A 22,280-nucleotide genomic window follows, 5' to 3' on the forward strand; every position below is an offset into this window, starting at 1 on the left:
TGTGGCTTCTTGGTATTCTTGGATAATTGAGAACAAGTAAAAGACTTGTTTGACCAAAATATACTTAAAAATGTGATTAATCAAGAGCAATTCACCATGTCACAAGAACAGCCCAATAACCCATCACTCCCTAACATTGTGCATGGGGAGCAAATGGGAAGTATCCCTTATGCTGTCGTGTTCTGACCTTCCTATCCTTAGAATTTTCCATAAACACAACCACCATGGTGATTTGAGGGTGTCAATTCGCCTAAAGTCCATGTATCAGTATTACTTTGTTCCTATAAGAGGATAAGGGAAATAGCAGACATCTTGAAATAAATTAATTGGGGCATCAGAAAGACCAAAAAAGAATAACAGGAAAGTCAAGTGTAACACCGTTCAAAGTCATTCTGATTTTTAGAAGCCAGTGTAAAAAGCCGCCTTCACTGAATTTTCCAAAACTTTGTTTAAATATCAAACCTCTATATTATTATGGATATTCCTTAATAAATAACATTCGAGTGATATACTCTTCTCTGCCTTGGCCTTTCTGCTAGTATTTTACTCCCTGATCACACTTAGATTTACTCATATGATGTCCTACTAGATTAGGTGTTCCTTCAGGAAGGGGACTGTGTCTATTATCTCTAGTGTCTTCAAATAGCAAAATGACTGATAAGATAGGATCTCAAGAAATAGTTTTTGTATCAGAAAACCTATTTAAACACATTAATAATAACATTTTATTTCAAAAAAGAGCCTGGGTTCTATCCTCCTGTCTCTGATTAAAATCTGGAGTCAAGTTAAAATAGGTGTTTTGTTAATGCAACCTATGGTTGCAGATCAGATAGCCATTGGGCATCAGCATGAAACTAGTGGTTCTCAAACTTAAGCCTGCATCAGAATCAACCAGATAGCTTCTTAAAACACACTTTGTTGGGCCCCAAAACCAGAGGTTCTGATTCAGTAGGTCTGGGGTGGGGCCCAAGTGTGTGCATTTCTAACCAGTTCCCAGATGATGCTGATGCTCTGGTATGGGAACCGTACTTTGAGAATCACTTGTCTAAACCTATCAGGGTAATTCTATTTCCTTTTCCAGTGATTTGTTTAGACATAAATATATGGAATAATTCTGATGGATTCACTCAACAAATATTTATTGTGCACATATCATGTGCCAGACATTGTCTTATGCACTTGGGACACATCAGTCAATAAAACAAAGATCCTTGCTCTTGTGGATCTTACATTATGGTAAAGGAAACAAACAATGAATAATAAACACAATAAATGAATTTTTAAGGTGAACAAAGAAAAAGTAGAACCAACCATAGGGGTGGTGGAGAAGTGGGTGGTGCAGTTTACAGAATTGAATATGGTGGTCAGCGTATGTCACACTGAGAGGGTGGGCTATGGTGTGAAGGAGGAAGGCGAATTCACTGAAGGGATATCTGGGAAGGAAGATGCCTGGCGGAGGGAACAGCAAGAGCAAAGGCCCTGCTGTAGACTGAATGTCTGTGTCCCCCAAAAATCCATGTGTTGAAGCCCTAATTCTCAATGTGATGGTATTCGGAGGTAGAGCCTTTGAAAGGTAATCAGATTTAGATGAGGTCATGAGAGTGGAGCCCCATGGTGGCATTAGTATCCTTATAAGAAGATGAAGAGACTGGAGATTTCTCTCTCTCCACCACGTGAGGACATAGCAAGAAGGCGGCTGTCTGCAAGCCAGGAAGAGAGCCCTCACCACAGCTCAACCATGCTGGCACACTGATCTGACTTTCAACCTCCAGAACTGTGAGAAATAAATGTTTGTTGTTTAAGCCACCCAGTCTGTGGTATCTTATTATAGCAGCCTGAAATGACTAAGACAGGTCCTTAAGCTGGAGTATGCCTGGTGTATGGGAGGAACAACAAAGAGGCAGGTGTAGTGCCATACATGTATGAACACACAAAGCTAGGGCCCTTCATCTCTTGATACTCTCACAGTCTTGATAGATTGATCCAGCAAAGTGAATATAAGTGTGTACCACTGTGTGCTGGCTCTCCAGTCAAATAGACAGCTGTACTTATGAGGCTTTGAACCAAGAGCAGGATTCCTACACAGCAGCAGTTGAGGAGCCCTGGACTGGGAGTCACAGACCAGGGTACTCATAATGATTCTGCCACCATTAATTACACAGGTGATATTAGGTTAATTACTTGAGCTCTCTGGGGCCCAGTTTGCTCAGCTGTAAAATGAAGGGGCTGGACTGCATCATCTCACAAGTGCCTTCCAGCTCCAACATTCTCTTTCACCCCCAGCGATTCTGCTAGGGCAGTAGTGGCACAATCACCAGCAGTGGAGTTGGGAATATACTGGTACAGGTCAGCACAAATAACCTCACACACTCTGGCCTGAGTGGGAAAGGCCAGAGGCTGATGGATCACAACTCTGAGAAATACAGTCACATTGTCAAGAAGACCTCAGGTTCAATTTAAAAGCCAAGTCAGAAATAAGGAAAGGCTTTCCAGAGAATAGTGCTAATGCTAGCAGAAGTACACTTTGTGCTGGAATGTAATAATGACTATTGATCCTGAATTAGATTTTCAAGTCACAATTGCACCTATAGATCTTAGTCAAAACCACCATACTTTAAAGAGATTATACAAAGTATTCTCCAGCTGTTAACTCTCCTTGCTCTCACACATAGAGTATGTGTGTGTATATCCATTATCACTAGCCTTTTTCTGAAAAATATGAGCATGTTACAGTCCTAATGTCTCATTACCCTTACTATACAACCCTCCAAGTTAGGAAATCATCACTGATACAACATTATCTTCCAATCCATAGATGCCATTCAAATTTCACAAACTATTCCAGTGAAATCTCTTTTTTCTTTCTGGTTCAGAATTCCATCCAGGAATACACATTGCATTTAGTTGTCATGCCTCTTCAGTTGTCTCTTAACTAGAAGACTTCCTCCATCTTTCTATGTTCTTCTTGAGCCTCACAGTTGTAAAGAATATAGATCTTAAATGTGGTTGGATTACCCTGAATCTGGATCCACCTGAGGTTTCCTCATTACTAGACCCACATCACGCTTTCTCGGCAAGAAAACCACAGCACTCGTGCACTTTCCTCCGAGCTTCATGTCAGGGGCCCACAATGTTGATACAGCCTACCAGCGAGGAGGTTAACCTTTAACACCTGGTCATGTTCTTTTAACCAGGTTTCTCCATATAGTCCTCTTCTGTCCCTTTTGTAAATGATATATTCAATTTATGGGGGGATAGCCCAGGATTATATCAATATCCCGTTCCTCGTCAAACCATTACCCATCAGCTCAGCCTCCATTGACAACTCCCTCCTGAATCAATTATCACAGTAATAGTGAACCAGTGGTGTTTTTCTATTCCATCATTTTTTCCTACACTTATTATTATCATTCTGCCATAAGGAAGAGCTTTTCTTTTTCCTCAGTTATTTACCAATTCATTCATTTAGTTATAACAGTATAGACTTATAGATTCTAATTTTTCTTAAATGGGTTATATTCCATCACCACTATTATCTACTTGAGGTTCCAATTATACTAAATTTAGTGCGAGTCTCTAAAGTCGCTATGTGGCATGTTCCTATCATTCTTTGAGCATTTTATTACTTACTGGCACAACAAGATATTCCAAGAGAACTTAGACTTCCCATGCCCTAGCCTGGGAATCAACAATTTCTCCAAAGAGTCCTGGTTCCTTCAACATAAAATGTTTATTTAGAAACCAAGAACTAGGTGTTTTCTGTGTTCATTGCTACCCAATTGTCAATACTTCTAGGCTTACTCAGCAGACAGAGCCAGGAAATATATGTATACATGCATGCACAGACACACATACATACATACACACACATTTCTCTAATTTTACATCTCTATATCTATATATAGATGCAGATATATTTTAACCATGAGTTCCTACTGATACTTCCAATTTCAATCCATCATGTCATGATTCTTTTTAGCCTTATTTGTAAATACCTTCTCCAACAGTGGTAAACCTGGCTCTAATCATCATTTTCAATATATTGACTCGTGTGATCAGTTTACTTATTTGCTCAAGCTATGTGGATTCCCTACCCACCGCAGCACTCCACATCCTCAGACACTGCAGGCACACTGCTGATGGGCCTTCACACCTCCAGGCAACACCTCCCCACCCAGCACCCAACATCCTTCGGCACCTGTGGGCATGTCAACTAAAAGCCCCGATGCAGAATCCCTCTCTCCATCTCATGGCCCTGTGGTGACCCTGCTGCCAATTCCTCCATGCTCAAAAGAGAAGGACTGACCACTAGATTTGAAAATGAATGATGACTACATAAGAACAGAGGTTGTCTTAGGTAACATTGGGTTGTAAGAGAAGCTAATTTTTAACACCACTTAACCCTCTCCCTGTGTTTTCTGACCTGCTGGCATCCTCTCCCTTCCCAGCGCCGAGCACTCCAGAACTGCGTGCTGCCCTCCAGCAGTCCAGAGGGCCTCACCAAGAGCCCTGGACTGCTCTGCCTTTCTTCCTCCTTACTAAACCCTTTCCTCACCCCTTCGTCTTGCAGTTTGATTAATCTTCTTTAGACGTTAAAGGAAAATTAAATGAACCAGTCATCAGTGGAATTTCAGAGAGCATGGGAAAATGAAATGATGACTTTCAAACCGGTATTGTGGGGACACTTGCCAGTCTCTCTTACATTATCTTAAAAATATTACTTTACTCTGACTAATAAAGTAAATACACATGCACCATAGTGATTTTGCTTACTATTTTTGGATTCCATAATAAAAACTAAAAGCACATAGAAAAGAAGTGCAAAATGTATTTATTATCAAACTTTCTGAATAACTGTTGCAGGTAATTTTCTACTTTTTTGGTGGTGAGTACATCAGTGTTTGCAACTACTAGTCTTGGACTAATTTGGAAAGAAAATACTGTTAAGCTGCCAAAAGAAGCATTAAATAATAATCATTAAAATAATATTTTCTAACTAGTAAATATTTTTCTGTCATGTGGCTTTTTACCTATGACAAATATTATAAGATAAAATTTAGATGTATCTTCTAAATTATGACTACAGATTCGAACTGCTAATGTAATGAAAACAGCAATTAATTATATAGAGTTACCTTGAGACTGATTCTGTTCTAAATCCTGTGTATACATGTTTTTTTCATTTAATCCTCACAGTGACCCACTTAGCCGCTATACACACTGCTACTTATTAACATGGTGACTTATTTAATGATCAAAACATATTTAAAATAAATACGGGACTTCTTTTAAATGGCATTTCTCAAATATTTCACATTTGCGTAATAGGCATTTTAATAATGTTACTAAAGTCACGCATTTTGAGGAAACACAATTACCTTCTTGTAATGAAAAATCAGTTATGTACATGGGATGTTAATTTATACAACCATCACATCTATCCACCTATAGAGACTTTATATTTAGTTGTTAAAAATGCCTGAGCAAAGATCCTTGTGACAGCAGGGAATTGAGTAGGTGAAGATTTTTATACAGTAGGAAAAGAGAAAACAAAATTCTATGTTTTAATTCCAAAATTTCAACTAAATGAGAATAAAAACTAGACAAAACAGTTTGCATTCTTTGCTATCCTACCAAAAAAGAAAAAAAAAATTGACTATGAGAGAGGAAATTCATCTCTCTTCTTTTTTTGATATCATGTAAAGAATCTCTTATAAAAGAAACAAAAGCATGGAGAATATCGAATTACTCAGGGGGTTGACTGAAAGACATTTAAGAAAAAAATTAGCTGCTTTTATTTCAACAGACAGGAAAATTAGGACTTAAGGGAAATTTCTCTAACGCTACCATCACCACTTTACTATGCAAAATCTAGTCCATGGAACAACAGAATTGGCATCAACTGGCACTTATGAGAAATGCAGGTTCTTGGACCTTACTCTGGAGCTACTGGATCAGCCTTTGGATTTTCACAAAACCTCCAAGTGATTCACTGCTCTAGAGTGTAACAATGTGCTAACTTGCCCTCATCCAACTTATCCTCCATGTAGCTACCAGCGGGACTATCAAACAAATCTAGAATTTATACACCCCTTGCTTAAAACTCATTAATGGAGTTTTGTTGCACTTATAATAAATCTCAAACTTCCTACCACGGCCTACAAGGCCCTGACAGACGTGGTCCCGCCTCCCCTCCCCCCTCATCCAGAGCAGCTGTCTCCTGAGCTCGTCTTGCTCCATTCACATGTGTTCAGAGCCTCATACACACATTTCTTCTGCGTGGAATGACTGTTCCCTTCACTCTTCATTTGACTGACTCTCACTCGGGCTCCAGGTCTCTGCTTGAATTGGAATACTTTCCTCAGAGAAGCTCCTTCTAAAGCCTCACAACACAATTCACCCCTCATTTCTTAGATGTTCTCCATTTTTGTTTATCATCTTTCATAGTAATTTAGCTTTGTCATTGTTGCGTGCGTGTTGGTGTGTGCACTTACTTGTCTAAAGTCCATCTCCTTCATTAAACTGTAGGCCCTCAGAGGGCAGAAAGAGGTGTGTCTTGTACCATATGGTATATTTATTACTTACATAACTACCCAAACATTTGTATTTATTGAGTTAACAAATGTTGATGAAAAAACAAGTCAAAGAAAGAGATAAAATGAATTATTTTACAGTGATTTTTTTAATGTTATTCTCTATTCCTTTCCTTTTCAGTATAAAGATAAACACAAACAGATGGTGTGAAAATTATTAAAATTAAGCATAGCTATGGGTTGATTTCATCATACTATCCTTTTAGGTTTGCTCGACATAGCCATAAATTCACAAATATTGTTTATTAACTCTGCAAAACTGCACAGGCTGTGGCCTTTTTCATCTCAAATACCTGAATTGGTCTTGTGTCTACTTGTTTCTAGCCATATTACAAAAAATACAAAATGCCTTCCTTCAGCCAAACTTATTGAAAGCTCTCTTGTTATAATTTTCGTGAAAACAAAACAAAACCAAAAGTGGTAACAGTTGAGATCCGAGCCTCCTTTGGTTTCTTGTACTGCCCAATGTACTACACATCCCCTCCCTGACTGGCCTTTTCTACCATCTCTGAGGATTCCAATGCAGAAGTTTTTGCAAAGGCATGTTTAGAATACATCCTCCTCTTGAGACTATTGTATATCCCGCTTTCTTGTATCACATATATTTATGCAAGCAAATTGGAAGTGAAGTAGCTACAGTGAAAGGATATATTAAGTCTTCTGATTAGCTATTGCTGCATGACAAGTTACCTCCAAAGCTTCATGGCTGAAAACAACAACAATTACTCACAATTTGTGGGTAAGAAATTTGAGAAAAGCTTAGTTGAGCTATGTCTCTGCTTCACTTGATTTCAACTGAGATGATACCCAGCTGATGGATGGGCTGGTCTGAAGAGTCCAAGATAGCTTCACTCACATGTCTGGTCCCTTGGCAGGTTTGGTTGGAAAGCTGCAGTCACCTGCGTCTGTGACTGGAGCATCAACATTTGACCTCTTCAGCATTACAGTCTCAGAAGAGTTGGACTTCTGGCATGGAATCTCGGGTGTTCCTAGAGACAATGTTTAAATAAACAGGAAGTGAAAGCTAACAGCTTCATGAGACTTGATCCTTGAAATGGACATAGCATCATTTCCACCATATTCTATTCATCAATCAGTCACAGAACCCTACCACATTCAAGAGGAGGGGATATAGACCCAATCTCTTATGGGATGAGAGTTGAAGAATGGGTGGCCCTCTTTCACTAACCATATTGAAAAGGCAAATCTCTGTGCTCTAAAAACTGATTATTAAATCATTGCATATTAAGATATGGACACTCTTTGAAATTGGTATATTGGCACAGACATAAGGAGGCTATTTGTACAATGAGTCAGCATGAACCAACATGGAGAGCGGATCAGCATGAGACACAGAATCAGACCAACCAAAGAAGAGACTCCAAACAATTCAGGAACGAGGCACTAACCTACCCATCCCTTTATAAGAGTTTCACCAATAACCTAGAGGAGAATTGATATTTTACACCAGAAATATACTCTAGTGAGACTGGTGTGCTACTTAAAGATATTAGATATATAATAATGATTAAGTGATTCTAGAAACTCCGTTCCATTGTCTTGGTTCAGTTTTTCTCAACATTTTCCTTTTGTTGTCTTCCTAAAGTACTTATTTAATCATCCCTTTAGGATTGCCCTGGTTTGAACATAGCCAACTGACGTATGCAGTCAAGATCCTGTCACCCAACTGGGCAGAATATACTGCAGCCTGCCAGGCAAATGGAACCATTCCTGCTACTTAATGTGAGTGTGCTCAACTCTTCTGAAAGCATTCAAAGTTCTCCACAGCCTCAATGCCCCACAGTATGCCCCACTCTTCAGCTTGAGCCTGTCTCTCTAGGGAGATCTTCACTAACTCTCTAGTTCACCTAAGTGTTTCTCAAACTTTAATCTGAATAAAAATAACCAGAGGATCTTGCTAAAACGGCCAACTCCTGGGTTCATGACCCGTAGATTCTGATTCGTAGGGTGTTGTGTGGAGCCCCAAATCTATATTTTTGACCAGTAGTCTGGGTGATTCAGAAAACTATGAAAATAACAATCTCATCATTCAAAATTCAGTTCAATCTCCACATTCTTTGTAAGCATAGTAATACCTATATTTTATTTATCTAAAATCCTCCCACATTTCTATTCTTCATAAAATTTAGCCTTTGTTATATATTTGACTTATTTTCTTCTCTAATTATTTCTTTGTTTACTACTTTTTTGTTCAGTGAGATAATATGTTCTTTACGAGAAGAACATTTTTTGTGCGTGTGAGGAAGATTAGCCCTGAGATAACATCTGTTACCAATCCTCCTCTTTTGGCTGAGGCAGATTGGCCCTGGGATAACATCCATGCCCATCTTCCTCTACTTTACATGGGACACCACCACAGAACGGCTTGACAAGTGGTGCGTTAGTGCGCGCCCGGGATCCGAACCTGCGAACCCCAGGCCGCCGCAGCGGAGCGGGCGAACTTAACTGCTACGCCACCAGGCCAGCCCCAGAGAAGAACATATTTTTTAAGAATTACCTCACAGAACTTCACCTTTATATTTATAGGGTGATCAAATGATTATCTTTAAGTGCACTAAAATATTTCAGATCACTTTGTTACACAAGCATTACACGTCTTTTCTAGTTTTCCTTCATTTACCGTGCCAAGCCAATGCTTGATACCGTATTCAGAAGTGGAATTACTAAGGCAAATAAAAGAGTTTCTGTCTTCACAGAGCTCTCAATCTAGTGGGAGAAATAACATATAAATATACTGACAATTAGAATACAGTGATCTAAGTTCTGAAAGAGGAATGTTATATGAACTGTGCCTGGGAAGTTCTCAAGAAGATATTGGTATTTGAGGAGATTCTTGCTGGAATGGCAGTTCACTAGGGGCCCAGCTGGCACTGTGGTCAGAGAGCAGCTCATATGACAGGTTGGTAACATGCAATAGCATAAATAGTTGGAGGAGATGAAGGCTATAGTCTAACTAAAGTAAGAAAAATGAACAAGGAATGAGAGGAGGTAATACAGAAAAAATAAAGTCTACTATTATGTCAAGTGAAGTTTATGGTTTATCTAAAAGGACAGTCATTCTTAAAGGATGGGAAGGATAATCACCACCATAAAAACGAAAAAACCAAATATTTTTTCTGATGACATGCCTTATAGGATCCTGGAATGCATTGTGAGGTGCTCTGTTAAAGAGACGTGGCATCTGTTTGAAAATTCCTGCAATAGCGAATGACTGTTGACATGGGGGAGGGTCTCACATATTCCATATTCCGGGTGTGTGTGGGCGGAGGGGCGTGTTAGAGAACTACTGCTCTACTGTAGTCATCACAGGGTAATGACATTATCAGAGATGAGTCAGGAAAGCATCTTGGGACAAAGAACAAAAGAGGAGCTGAAGATACAGGCGATGTAATACTCCGTAATTGGCAGGATGATAAATTAAAAGCCTGTTTGCCAGAGAGGATGAGAGTCCCAAACAGAGAAATAGAGGGAGCAGTGGGGGAAAATTTAATAATCCAGAGATATTCTGGAGTAGCATCAACAATGCTTGATTATTAGTGTACTGTGGAAGAGAAGGAGTAAAAGATGATTCTAAAGCTGCTTTGGTTGTTTCTCTTTTTTTCCCCACAGCTTTATGGAGGTATAATTGACAAACAGAAATTATACATATTTAGGACATATGATGTGATGATTTAATATACATATACATTGTGAAATGATTACCATAATTAACATATCCATCAACTCACATAGTTACCATTTTTTGTGTGTGATGAGAACACTTAAGATCAACTCTCTTAGCAAATATCAAGTATACAATGCAGTATTATTAACTATAGTCACCATACTCTACATTAGATCCCCAGAACTTATTCATCTTATAACTGAAAGTTCTAGCATCATTGACAGGAAAAAGAAAATAAGCGTTGTTTCAGGTCAATGGTAATGAGTTCAACTCATATATGTTGACTTTGACATATTGTGAGATATAAAAAGTAGGTCATCCAATGGGTAGGAAATTTATATGTATACATATGTATGTATAAGTGTGTAAATGTATGCATATATATCATATATGTATATATACACATATATACATAGATACACACATACATATATACATTTGTATATATGTGTGTGTATATATATATCTATCTATCTATATATATATATATATATATATATGAAAGGAAGCCAGTGAAATGTGGCTAGAATAGAATCAATTGTTTCATTCATTACCAGTTGTTTCATTTCATTCTTCTATTAGTGAATAGAATCAATTGTTTCATTCATTCATCAAATATTTGCTGAGCATCCATTACTATGGGACAGATACTTTATTAGGCTCTAAGAATACAACAATAAAATAAAGAATCAAAAATGCACACCTTGTGGAAGTTGCATTCTAGTGAGAAGAAAAAAATAAAATACAGATACAGATAGATATAGATACAGATAGAAGTATAGGTACGGCTATAATAAGGAGTGTTGAGAAGCGGAGATGAAATTTCAAATATTTCAAGTGGTCAGAGAAGGTCTCACCGAGAAAGAGACATTTGAACAAATACCTGAAGGGGGTGAGAGGAAAATGAGCCATGTGGATATCCGAGGAAGAACATACAGGTAAACAGGGCAGTGAATGTAAAGTTGCTGAGATGGGAGTATTCCTCATCTACTCAAGGACGACGGTGGCTAGAGAAAACTGAAGCAGGAGAAGGAGAGAGAGTGAGCAGTGGGAGATATAGTTGATCATAAAATTTTGGCTTTTGCTCTATGGAAAAGGAAGTGAACAAAGGAATGAAAAGATTCGACTTTTTTTGTGTGTGTGTGAGGAAGATCAGCCCTGAGCTAACATCCATGCCAATCTTCCTCTTTTTTGCTGAGGAAGACTGGCCCTGGGCTAACATCTGTGCCCATCTTCCTCCACTTTATATGGGATGCCAGCACAGCATGGCCTGACAAGCGGTGCATCAGTGCATGCCTGGGATCTGAACCTGGGCCGCCAGCAGTGGAGCACACACGCTTAGCCGCTATGCCATGGGGCCGGCCCCCAACTTTCATTTTAACAGACTGTCTCTGGCTATAATATTGATAATAAACTGAAGGGGTGGATGGGGCAATGATATGTAGTATGATACAGTGAAAGGAGTATAGGATAATGCCATGGGTTTTGGCCTGAACAACTGTAAGGCTGGAATTGCTTTTTACTAACATGAAAAAGACTGAGAGAGGAGCATATTTGGGGAATGAAACAAAGAGGAAGAGTTCAGTTTGGCAGCCAGCTCTGAGGGCCTAGTTATTAAAGTTCGGCATGCTCTGCTACAGTGGCCTGGGTTCAGTTCCCAGGAGTGGAACCACACCACCCATCCCTCAGTAGCCATGCTGTGGCAGTGGCTCACACAGAAGAACTAGAAGGACTTACAACTAGAATATACAACTCTATACTGGGGCTTTGGAGAGAAAAAAGAAAAAAGAGAGAGAGGAAGATCAGCAATAGATGTTAGCTCAGGGCAAATCTTTCCCAGCAAAAAAAAGAAGCCAGTCCGAAGCCTTGCTGGTGGCTTTGAATGTTAAAAAAAAAAAAAAAAAGAATTCAGTTTGGTATCTACTTAGTTTAAGAAGACTGTACTAAACATCACAAAGTCTTGGATATCCTATATAGAAATATCCTGGGGGCAATTTCATGTACAAGTGTGTGGAATTTACAAGTGTGTGGAATTTACAAGTGTGTAGGAGAAGGCCAGGCTGTAAATATACATTTGGAATTTGTGAATTGTATCCATGATATTTAAAGCCATGAGACTGAATGAGATCAGTAAAGGAGTGAGTAGATGGAAAAGAGAAGAATGTAGTTGAAGCCATACAAGTAGAATGTTTTCCCAGGGACTATGTAGAGTCAGAAGAAATAAGAGTCACAAAAAGAATGGAACCTTCTCCACTTAAAGAGTAGAGAAAAAAGAGAACCTTAAGAAGGAGGCAGAGAAAAAGGAAAATGCTTTCACATTTGCCTTTGAAAAATAGAGATTCAGAGAGAAGGCAGTGATCAACCTTGGGACAATAGGGCCAAACCATTTCCACTGAGAAGGGCAGTCAAGTGTGAGTAATCAATACACTGAGATCAATTTCATTGTGTGGTTTGCTAACAAGTGAAATTGAAGAGAATATGAGTAGGAGGTGAGGCGGAGAAGACAGTGAATGTAGACTAGTCTTTCAAGGGAAGGAGGAAGATAGGGCAGTATATAAAAGGGCTTGTAGAGTTAAGAAGAGAGTCTGGTTTTGTTTCATTTTCAGTTTTTGTTTTTGTTAACTTTTGAGAACATATTTCAGACAGTCTTAAGCTTTTATAGACTAAAGGAAGGAAAATAAGAAAGAGGAGCAGGTCAAATAATAATGAGATCAAATAATAAATGAGGATAATTAATAATGCATACCCCAGCAAAGATGAAATGGTTAGGATAAAGAGAATTTGTCATTGGACAGAAAGAAAAACACCTTTTCTTCTGAGATCTAGTAAGTAGATAAGGTGGGTATAAATACAATATGCCTTAATAAATCATTCATTTATATGATTTAATATATTTCATATAAATCATTCATTTATATGATTTAATATATTTAGCAAAAAGCATTGCTAGTGGTAACATTTAGTACAATTATAACTCAGTTGAAAATTGTTAAGATTTATTACAAACATAGTTTTAAAATATGAGTCTTAAACTCTAATAAAAATGTGAAAGAGAATATTAATATACTATACATGAGAAAAATAGAATTAGTAACAGAGGCAGGCCTGAACAAAAATATATACTTAGCTGATATTCAAAGAAATGAACCCTTAAACAATAATGAGCTATAATTTCTCTACTTCTTGAACTACCAAAAATATTTAAATTATAATCTACAATATTGGTTCAGATGAAGTAAAAATAGTGCATTTATTCATTGCTACTATGAGTATAGTTAGAAGGACTATACAAAAAAAAAATATGGGAAGACTGTATAAAAAATGGCCTAGATAGCTTTAAAGATTATAGAAATCAAATACATAGAAATCAATTTGATCAGTTTAGTTTTAAATACTGATACTTTCTAGCTTCTCCTGAAGATGGCACCAAAATTAATTCTGGTACTCATGCCACCCCACACAGACCACGGGCTTTGACGAAAGAAGATGGTGTTCCTAGCTGAAGATGTGGGGCGTGATTCTCTAGCCACATGTGGCGTAGACCACCATGCTATTCACCAAACCCATTTCTTCTTATTATTGGACTAAGATATTTATGGCTAAAATATTCATCCCAGCCTTCTTTACACTTAGGTGGGGCTGAGTTACTGAGTCCTGGCCAACTGGATGTAACTGGAAATTATGTGCATCATAAGGTTGGTCCATGAAAAGATGCCCCATACAAGCCTCCCTGTGTCAGCTGGCTTGATGCAGATGAGCATGGTGACCTTGGAAGTCACATGTTGAAGGTGGCAGAGGCATACAATGAAAGAAGCCTGGATCCCTGAGCCACCTCCCAGAGCAGAGTTGCCCACTAGTCAAGAGCATCTATGTCTCAGCCATTATATATTTAAGATGGTTTGTTATAGCAGTCGTCATTACACTAACATATCAAAAATTTGTCTCTTAATTTGGGATGCTGTCACAACAACACACTAAAATATGTGATACTGGCTCAGCAGTCAGATAACAGACAGTGAAGAAATTTATATTACCTTGTGGAAAGTCGGGAGATTCCAGTTATGCAATGCCTAACTTTTGGTAGAACCATCATCTGTGAAATTTGGAAGGAAAGACCTGTGGCTTTCAAGCCCAAGGTCTAGAGGAGGAAGAAAAAACAGAGTAGCAATGTGTATTGGCTGCCTTTAGCGAAACAGTACGTGAAAAAAAGACCTCAGACAAGAATCAACTGTTTTTCAAGCAAAGGCTGAAGAAAATGGAGTCAAGAAATCAAGAGCCTAACAAGATTGGGAAAACCAACTGCCTTTGGAACACAAATATTAAGGAGCTCCTCATTTGGGCCAAGTGATTCATCTCTGTGGCAAATATCAGATGAAGACTGTTCCACTTCCACAAATTGTTTCAAATGTCCTCATTTGAAGGTTTAGCTGCCATTAAGTTGAGAGAGAGAAGCCTGGAGGAGAAAAGCAAATAACAGATTTGAGAACAATGTCTAGAAAAGAATGCATGTGTGGTTTTTGGCACATTGAATTAATCAAAAGCTAATAGATCAAGAGCCAACTACATTTTTTTAGTTGAGATATAATTGACCCATACCATTATTTTAGTTTCAGGTGTAAAACATAACAATACAATATTTGTACACATTGTGAAATTCTCACCACAGCATAGTTACAATTTTTTTCCTATAATGAGAACTTTTAAGATCTACTCTCTTAACAACTTTCAAATATACATACAGTATTATTAACTATAGCCACCATTCTGTACATTACCTTCTGAGGACTTATTTACTTTATAACTAGAAGTTTGTACCTTTTGACAACATTTTGATGGAAGGGTAATGAAAAGGCTAAAATGCTTTGGCATTGAGACTTAACACAATCCCTTGCACCTCCAACACGCATGGACAGGAAGTCGACTGTGAAAAGTGTGGAGCCCTCAAGGGTGACATATTACACAGTACCCATTTCAGATAATGAACTAGCAAGAACTTCCAGAGGCCCACGAAAACCATTTACACATAATCATCCTTGGTTATTGTTTCCCTTCTACTGGCTGTGTGTAGACATTTATGGCTACATTAAAACACACTGAAGATGTTGGAGCCGTATGATGGATGGAGTCTATGTGAAGTTGTATATGCTGGCTATCTAGAACTACTGCTTACTGTTTTCTACCATAAAGGAATCCAGACTGAGGAAAAGTTGCAAGAGGTAGAAAGGAAAAAATAAAAATGAAATTTAGAAAGCTGGAATCAGAACTTCAGTCAAACAGGATTTTTGATTAGCCAAGAAGAATACACATCATCTACGAAAGTCAGTTTACTTGGATTTCTGTTACTTACAAATAAAGGCATTCTAAATCATAACTTTGAATGAGTTATCATCTCTGGAAAAATAGTTAAAGAAGATATATTTTAAATTTTTAATTTAATTAAAGTTAAACAAATTTGAAAGTTAAATTCTTTACAATTGCAGTTCATTGAAACTTTGTTTACATGTTTTAAAAAGTGGAAACAATCAAAATGTTCATTAATAAGGTAAATGTTAATTTAAACATGGTATATAATTTGATATAGGACTATGCAAAATAAAATAATAATTATGGAAAATGTATGGCACTGTGTATGGGAACATATTCATGTATAACAGAATGTCTCAACCTGTGTTGAGAAAGACATATCAGTAAGCTGTGAAAATGTTACAGATGTGCTGAAATATTTATATTTAGTTGTACAAATATAATTTCTTTGTGTTTCATGATATGAAAAAGTTGCAAAGAACTGATTTATGTAGCGACCTCTACATGTTATGATGATTGCATTTGTGTTGATTTTATTCTTAGTTCTCAAACATTTTCTGGTGTAGGCATATTGTATTAACAGCGAAAAAAGAAAATGAAAATACAATATTACTTGATGCTCTGGGAAAAAAGACGTAAGAAATGAAAATAATGTCAAAGAGCTTTCTCTTACTGAAATTTAATCTGCTCGATACTGAATATAATAACAGGTTACGTAGTTTTAATTCTCTTAAAGTGTTTGGCTTTTAAAATCCCTAGCCCGTGTGTTATGAGCACGAAAGTTCTCTGAAGCATGGAAAGCAGTATGCCATAGTGGTTGAGATAAAAGATTCTTGGTCCTTTGTTGGCTTCCAATTCAGATTCCGAAGTTGCTAGTTGTGTGACATCGAGCAAGTTATTGAAACAGTCTGTGCCTTAGTTTCCTATTCTATAAAAGGGGTTTGATAATTACAACACTCACCTCATGAAATGTTGAGAGACTTAAATGACCTAATATATATAAAGTGCTTGGACAAAGGCCTGGCATATAGTAGTAAGCAAGTGCTATAAAAATATTATGTATTATTATTATTCTAATGCTGAAACATACACAAAATTTCTATGAAGCTAATGCTATACTAATTCAATTAGAAAAAAAATAGGAGTGATTTATAGTATATTGGTAATCATAGGGGACTTTTAGAATTGTTAGAGGCATATTCAACTCCATTTCCTCCTTCTAAAAGCTATCTTCCACACCCTACTTGTTATTTGGCAGCTGGTATTTGAAAATAGCCCTTTTGACAGCAAGGGAACTGTATTGTGAAAGAGGGAACTGTACGTATCCAGTATATATAGAGTTATTCAGAAAATATAAAGCTACATTCTGTAATATCCTGTGGTAAAATTAACTCTCAATGGACAAATGCAAATAAAAATACATATGAGGAAATGTAGTGAAAAGTTAGAATGAGGGGGTAGCACTTATATCTAATTCCCACCCACCTAAGAACCACTTGCTGGATTGGGCTGATGTTTAGTACAGTGAGAGAGTTTACTCTACAAGGGAATGCTTCCACAATCATAATACCAACAGCCTTCTTGGGGCTGGCCCATGGCCTAGTGGTTAAGTTCCACATGCCCCACTTCAGCAGCCCGGGTTTGGATCCTGGGTGTGGACCTACACCACTCATCAGCCATGCTGTGGCAGCAACCCACATACAAAATACAGGAGTAGTGGCACAGATGTTAGCTCAGGGTGAACCTTCCTCAGCAAAAAAAGAAAAAAGACCAAAAAACAAAAAACAGCCTTCTTGGGCCACCCACAAATCAGCTGCAGGATGCCATAGGAGAGGGAGTAGATTTGTCTGCCACATGTCTGCTAGCTTTGTTTTCTGCTCTGCACTGCAAGTAGCTTCTGTGAAAATGAAGAGGTCACTTTTTATCTTTAATCAAAACATTAGAGTTACTTTTTTATTTTTGGATTTGAAATTATTCTTGAAATATAAACATTAATTAATAGAAGTATTAACCATCTCAGTGTCAGATTTCTACACAAAAGATAATGATAAAAGGCAAAAGTTATAAGTGGGGAAACAAAAGATAATATTCTTAATGTCTTGGTGACCTTGCAAATGCACTTTCCCATCCATTTATTATATGATAATAAGAGTGTCTACTCTGTTATTCCCTTATGATGTCTCTTATGCAATGAGTAAACACATCCCAAGTTCTATGAACCATTTTGGAAAAGGACTTGACTATTATAGCAGGAATCTCCTAAGAAATGAACTCAAAGAAAATCTCAAAATAATGTTTTTCAGTGTTTAAGAAGAGAAAACAATGATAATTATATCCATTTCAGGAAGGTCTTATTTTACAACAATGCTGCTATACGCTGCATGCTATTAGTTTAGGGAACTTATGTAGGGTCAGTGGTTCAATGAGCAGATTCAACTGCTCATTGCAATGTGCAGAGTGAGAATGAATAATTATAGTAATTCAATGCTTTTGATACAGTTGACATTTGCGGAGGGGAGAGCCTTGAACGTTTGTTCAGATGTCCTAACTTTTTAGGTTTGGTTCAGAATATGATAAAAATGTTAAAAGGTATATTTAGCAACTGGCTACATGTGGTGCTATACATCAGTGTCCTTCAGAGATATCTATCTACTTGGAGGTTACTTTAGAAGAAAGTGCTTTATAAAGTGACTGGGACACATTATCTAAGAGCTTCTGGATGAAAACATCTACACTTCTCTAAAGATAGATTCAGATCAAAACAATTACATCAACAGAAACACATGCAGTAATTACATACACATCACTGATCTGCTATTTTAAATGTTGTTCCATATGTATGTTGATGACCTTAATTCCTCTCTTCCACTCATTTTACCTTCCTTTCATTTTCCTTTAGCCTTCTTTCTCATCTACTCCACCTTAAAATCAAGTTAGTAGGGATTTAACAATCACGGTAATAGCTAGAAATAAGCAATTCTTTTTTCTTTCTGTTATAATTTCCATCCAAGGAGTTACAGAGCATCAGGAGACAGACCCAAAAATATTGCCTTCAAGTACATATGAATCATCACTGAAAATAGTTTTAACATAAAGCAGAAAACAAATCAGTAGTGCACACCTGCACTTTGGTTTTTTTGTTTTGTTTTTGTTTTTGTTTTTTTGCTGGGAGGATTCGCCATGAGCTAACAACCATTGCCAATCTTCCTCTTTTTTGCTGAGGAAGATTAGCCCTGAGCTAACATCTGTCCCAGTCTTCCTCTACTTTGCATGTGGGTCACCGCCACAGCGCGGCTGGTTAGTGTGGGTCCGTGTAGGGGATCCAAAACTGTGAACCTGGCCTCCAAAGCGGAGTGCGCTGAACTCAACCACTATGCCATGGGGCCGGCCCCCTGTGCTTTGTTTTTCAGTCTGTTTTTTCCCAACCCAGAAACGTATAGGTATTTTGAAGTTATCTGGTCTCAAAATTTCAGGAAATATCACGAATAGTTAACCACATTTTTGGTGCAAAACTAAAATGTAAATAACAGCAAGTGTCTGCAGATTTATTAAAACCATACACTCATGTTACAATTTATAATGGAAGTCACATAATGCAAACATAACATTCTGATTTTTGAAGATAATGTTTAAAACATATACAAATGACAAGTATGTATATTCACAGACCTGTTTAAATTGTAAGCGAATTTCAGCTTATCATTTTTGAGAAGTACTTCAAGAATTCTCAAATAAACTCAGTTCTCCACACCAAAGAAATTGTCAGAGAACCTGTCAAGTGAAGCCCAGTGCTTAACTCAACATGAACAGTGAGGGGAGGGAGAAGAGGAAGTCAAAAGCACACTCACGCAAGCAATGTGGTGTCTTCCCTCAACTCCAAAACTTTAAGATTGTTATGACTCACTTGCATTAAACACATATTTAGCTAGTGTTAGGAATAAAAACATCAGTGAGCAAAGAACTCAGAGTATTTGTTGGAGTGAAAATATTGGAGAAAAAGAGACACAAACGTGTAAAGATATATGCACGCCCATGTTCATTGAAGCATTATTCACAATAGCCAAGACTTGGAAACAACATAAGTGCCCATCAAGGGGTAGATGGATAAAGAAGATGTGCTATATATACACAATGGAGTACTATTCACTTATAAAAAAATATGAAATCTTGCCATTTGTGAAAACATGGATAGACCTTGAGGGTATTACACTAAGCGAAATAAGTCAGAGGGAGAAAGTCAAATACCGTATGGCCTCACTCATAAGTAGAAGATAAAAACAACAACAACAACAATAAACAAACACACAGATACAGAAATTAGATTGGTGGTTTCCTGAGGGGAAGTGGGGAGGGAGCAGGGCAAAATGGGTGACAGGGCACATGTGTACTATGATGGATGGTAATTAGTCTTTGGGTGGTGAACATGATGTAGTCTACACAGAAATCAAAATATAATGAAGTACACCTGAAATTTATATAATGTTATAAACCAATGTTACCTCAATAAAAAATAAATTAAAAAAAAGACAAAGATCAGCATGAAGAATGGAGTATATTTATTTTTAAAAAATATTGAAGGGTCCAGCCCGGTGGTGTAGTGGTTAAGTTCTTACACTCCACTTTGGCGGCCCAGGGTTCACAGGTTCAGATCTCGGGCATGGACATATATACCACTTGTTAAGCCATGCTGTGGCGGCATCCCATATACAATAAAGGAAGATTGGCATAGATGTTAGCTCAGGGACCATCTTCCTTAAGCACAAAGAGGAAGATTGGCAACAGATGTTAGCTCAGGGCCAATCTTCTTCAACAAAAACAAAAAAGAAATATTGAAGACTCCAACTCTATGACATTCTGGAAAAGGCAAAACTACGGAGACAATAAAAAGATCAGTGATTGCCAGAGGTGGAGGGAGAGAGATAAATAGACAGAACATAGAGGCTTTTTAGGGCAGTGAAAATACTCTGTATGATATTCTAATGGTGGATATATGTCATTATATGTTTGTCCAAACTTATAGAATGTACAAAACCAAGAGCGAACCCTAAGGAGAACTACGGACTTTGGGTGATTATGATGTATCGATGTAGGTTGATCCTCATTAATAAATGTACCATTCTAGTGAGTGATGCTTGGACAGGCTATGCATGTATGGTGGCAGGGGTTATATGGGAAATCTCTGTACCTCCCTCTCAATTTTGTTGTAAACCTGCTCTAAAAAAATAAAGTCTTGATTTTTTTTTTTAATATATTTGATAGGTTGGTAGTGAAATATGTGTTGGACACACGATTTAAAAGCATATATGGAAACATATCCCTTCATGATTTTGTCTAAATAGAATCTTTATAACAACAGATTGCATCGTAATTGGGTCGCAGTACTTCTTTTTTCCTACACTGTAAACTTATTGACATGGTGAATGCTTCATAATCTGTAAACAAACAGGGATGGAAGGAGTCTGCAGATGGTGAGGCTTCCTGGGGTCTTGTATGTGAGCATGTGGGCTCTGCACCATTAGTTGCTGATTGAAACACAGAGTATGCTACTCACCACTTGTGGGCCTAGCACATTACCTATAAAATGGAAATGGGATATCTACATTGCAGGACTGTTTTGAAAAATAAATTAGGTAATATGCTTTATATAGCACAGGCACTCCCAAATGTTAGCTCCTCTGGTGAACATACTGACTCTGTACTACTTTAGTGAGCAATGTTCTCTGTATACCTATGGATAGCACCACAGGAATGGTCATTAAATTTTGCAGCATCCATTTAGCTCCTCAATTTCATAAACATGATTGTAAACTCCCAACTGCTTCTTTAACTGAAATATGTTGTAAAGATGTTTTGATTCCTTCCCATCTCAATTTTAGACACCTCTCTTGTCTTTTTTTCCCACCTTAGTACTGTTAATCAAGCAAGAGCTAAACTTTGGGGAAGTCATTTTTTTGTGTGTGTGTGTGAGGAAGATAGGCCCTGAGCTAACATCTGCCAATCCTCCTCTTTTTGCTGAGGAAGACTGGCCCTGGGCTAACATCCATGCCCATCTTCCTCCACTTTATATGGGACATCACCACAGCATGGCTTGCCACACTGTGCCTCAGTGCGCACCCCAGGGGTCCACGCCACGAACCCCCGGCAGCTGCAGCAGAGCGTGCACTTAACTGCTTGCGCCACCGGGCCGGCCCCTGGGGAAGTCTTTTTTTTTAAAAAAATAGTCAAAATGTAAAGAATAAAAAAATTATCAAATATCCATTTGTTTGAACATACAAACACAATGGACTAAATTGTCTTTTACTTAAGATTATCCCAAAGCACGGACTTGCTAAATTAATTCTGCTTTAAATAATGTACAAATCACCCATTCTGCTACGAATACTTTTTAAAAAGATATTGAAGTGTTTACAGTGATATATACAGCTTGCACCATTTCAGTAAAATTATATCTAAAAAAAGAAGTAAAAGTTTAATAAGTAATTAAGACAATTAAGAATGGGTGCTAATACAGATGAAATGCATAAATTCTTACCTAAAATTTTAAAAGAACTTATTTTATATATGTTTGAAATTTTACAAATTGATAAGAATTATATATATACATATATAACATATGTGGGTATATATATATACATACATACATAATAGGCAAACTTTTTAAAGCAAAGAATCAAAAACTTAGAAATTACTACATTCTC

General features: G+C 37.5%; 1 long non-coding RNA gene across 1 annotated transcript in view; it reads right to left on the reverse strand.

Annotated features, from left to right (window-relative positions):
• Positions 1–13,542: 13,542 nt before the first annotated feature.
• Positions 13,543–22,280, reverse strand: part of LOC147916770 (uncharacterized) — a 255,324-nt gene continuing 246,586 nt past the window's right edge. Inside the window, exon 5 of the long non-coding RNA XR_015552559.1 lies at positions 13,543–14,731. This is a non-coding gene — a long non-coding RNA (uncharacterized LOC147916770). The remainder of the gene's footprint in view (positions 14,732–22,280) is intronic.

The sequence above is a fragment of the Ceratotherium simum genome, chromosome 6, assembly GCF_057802395.1.
Source record: "Ceratotherium simum simum isolate JZ-2026a chromosome 6, ASM5780239v1, whole genome shotgun sequence".
Lineage (NCBI taxonomy): Eukaryota > Metazoa > Chordata > Mammalia > Perissodactyla > Rhinocerotidae > Ceratotherium > Ceratotherium simum.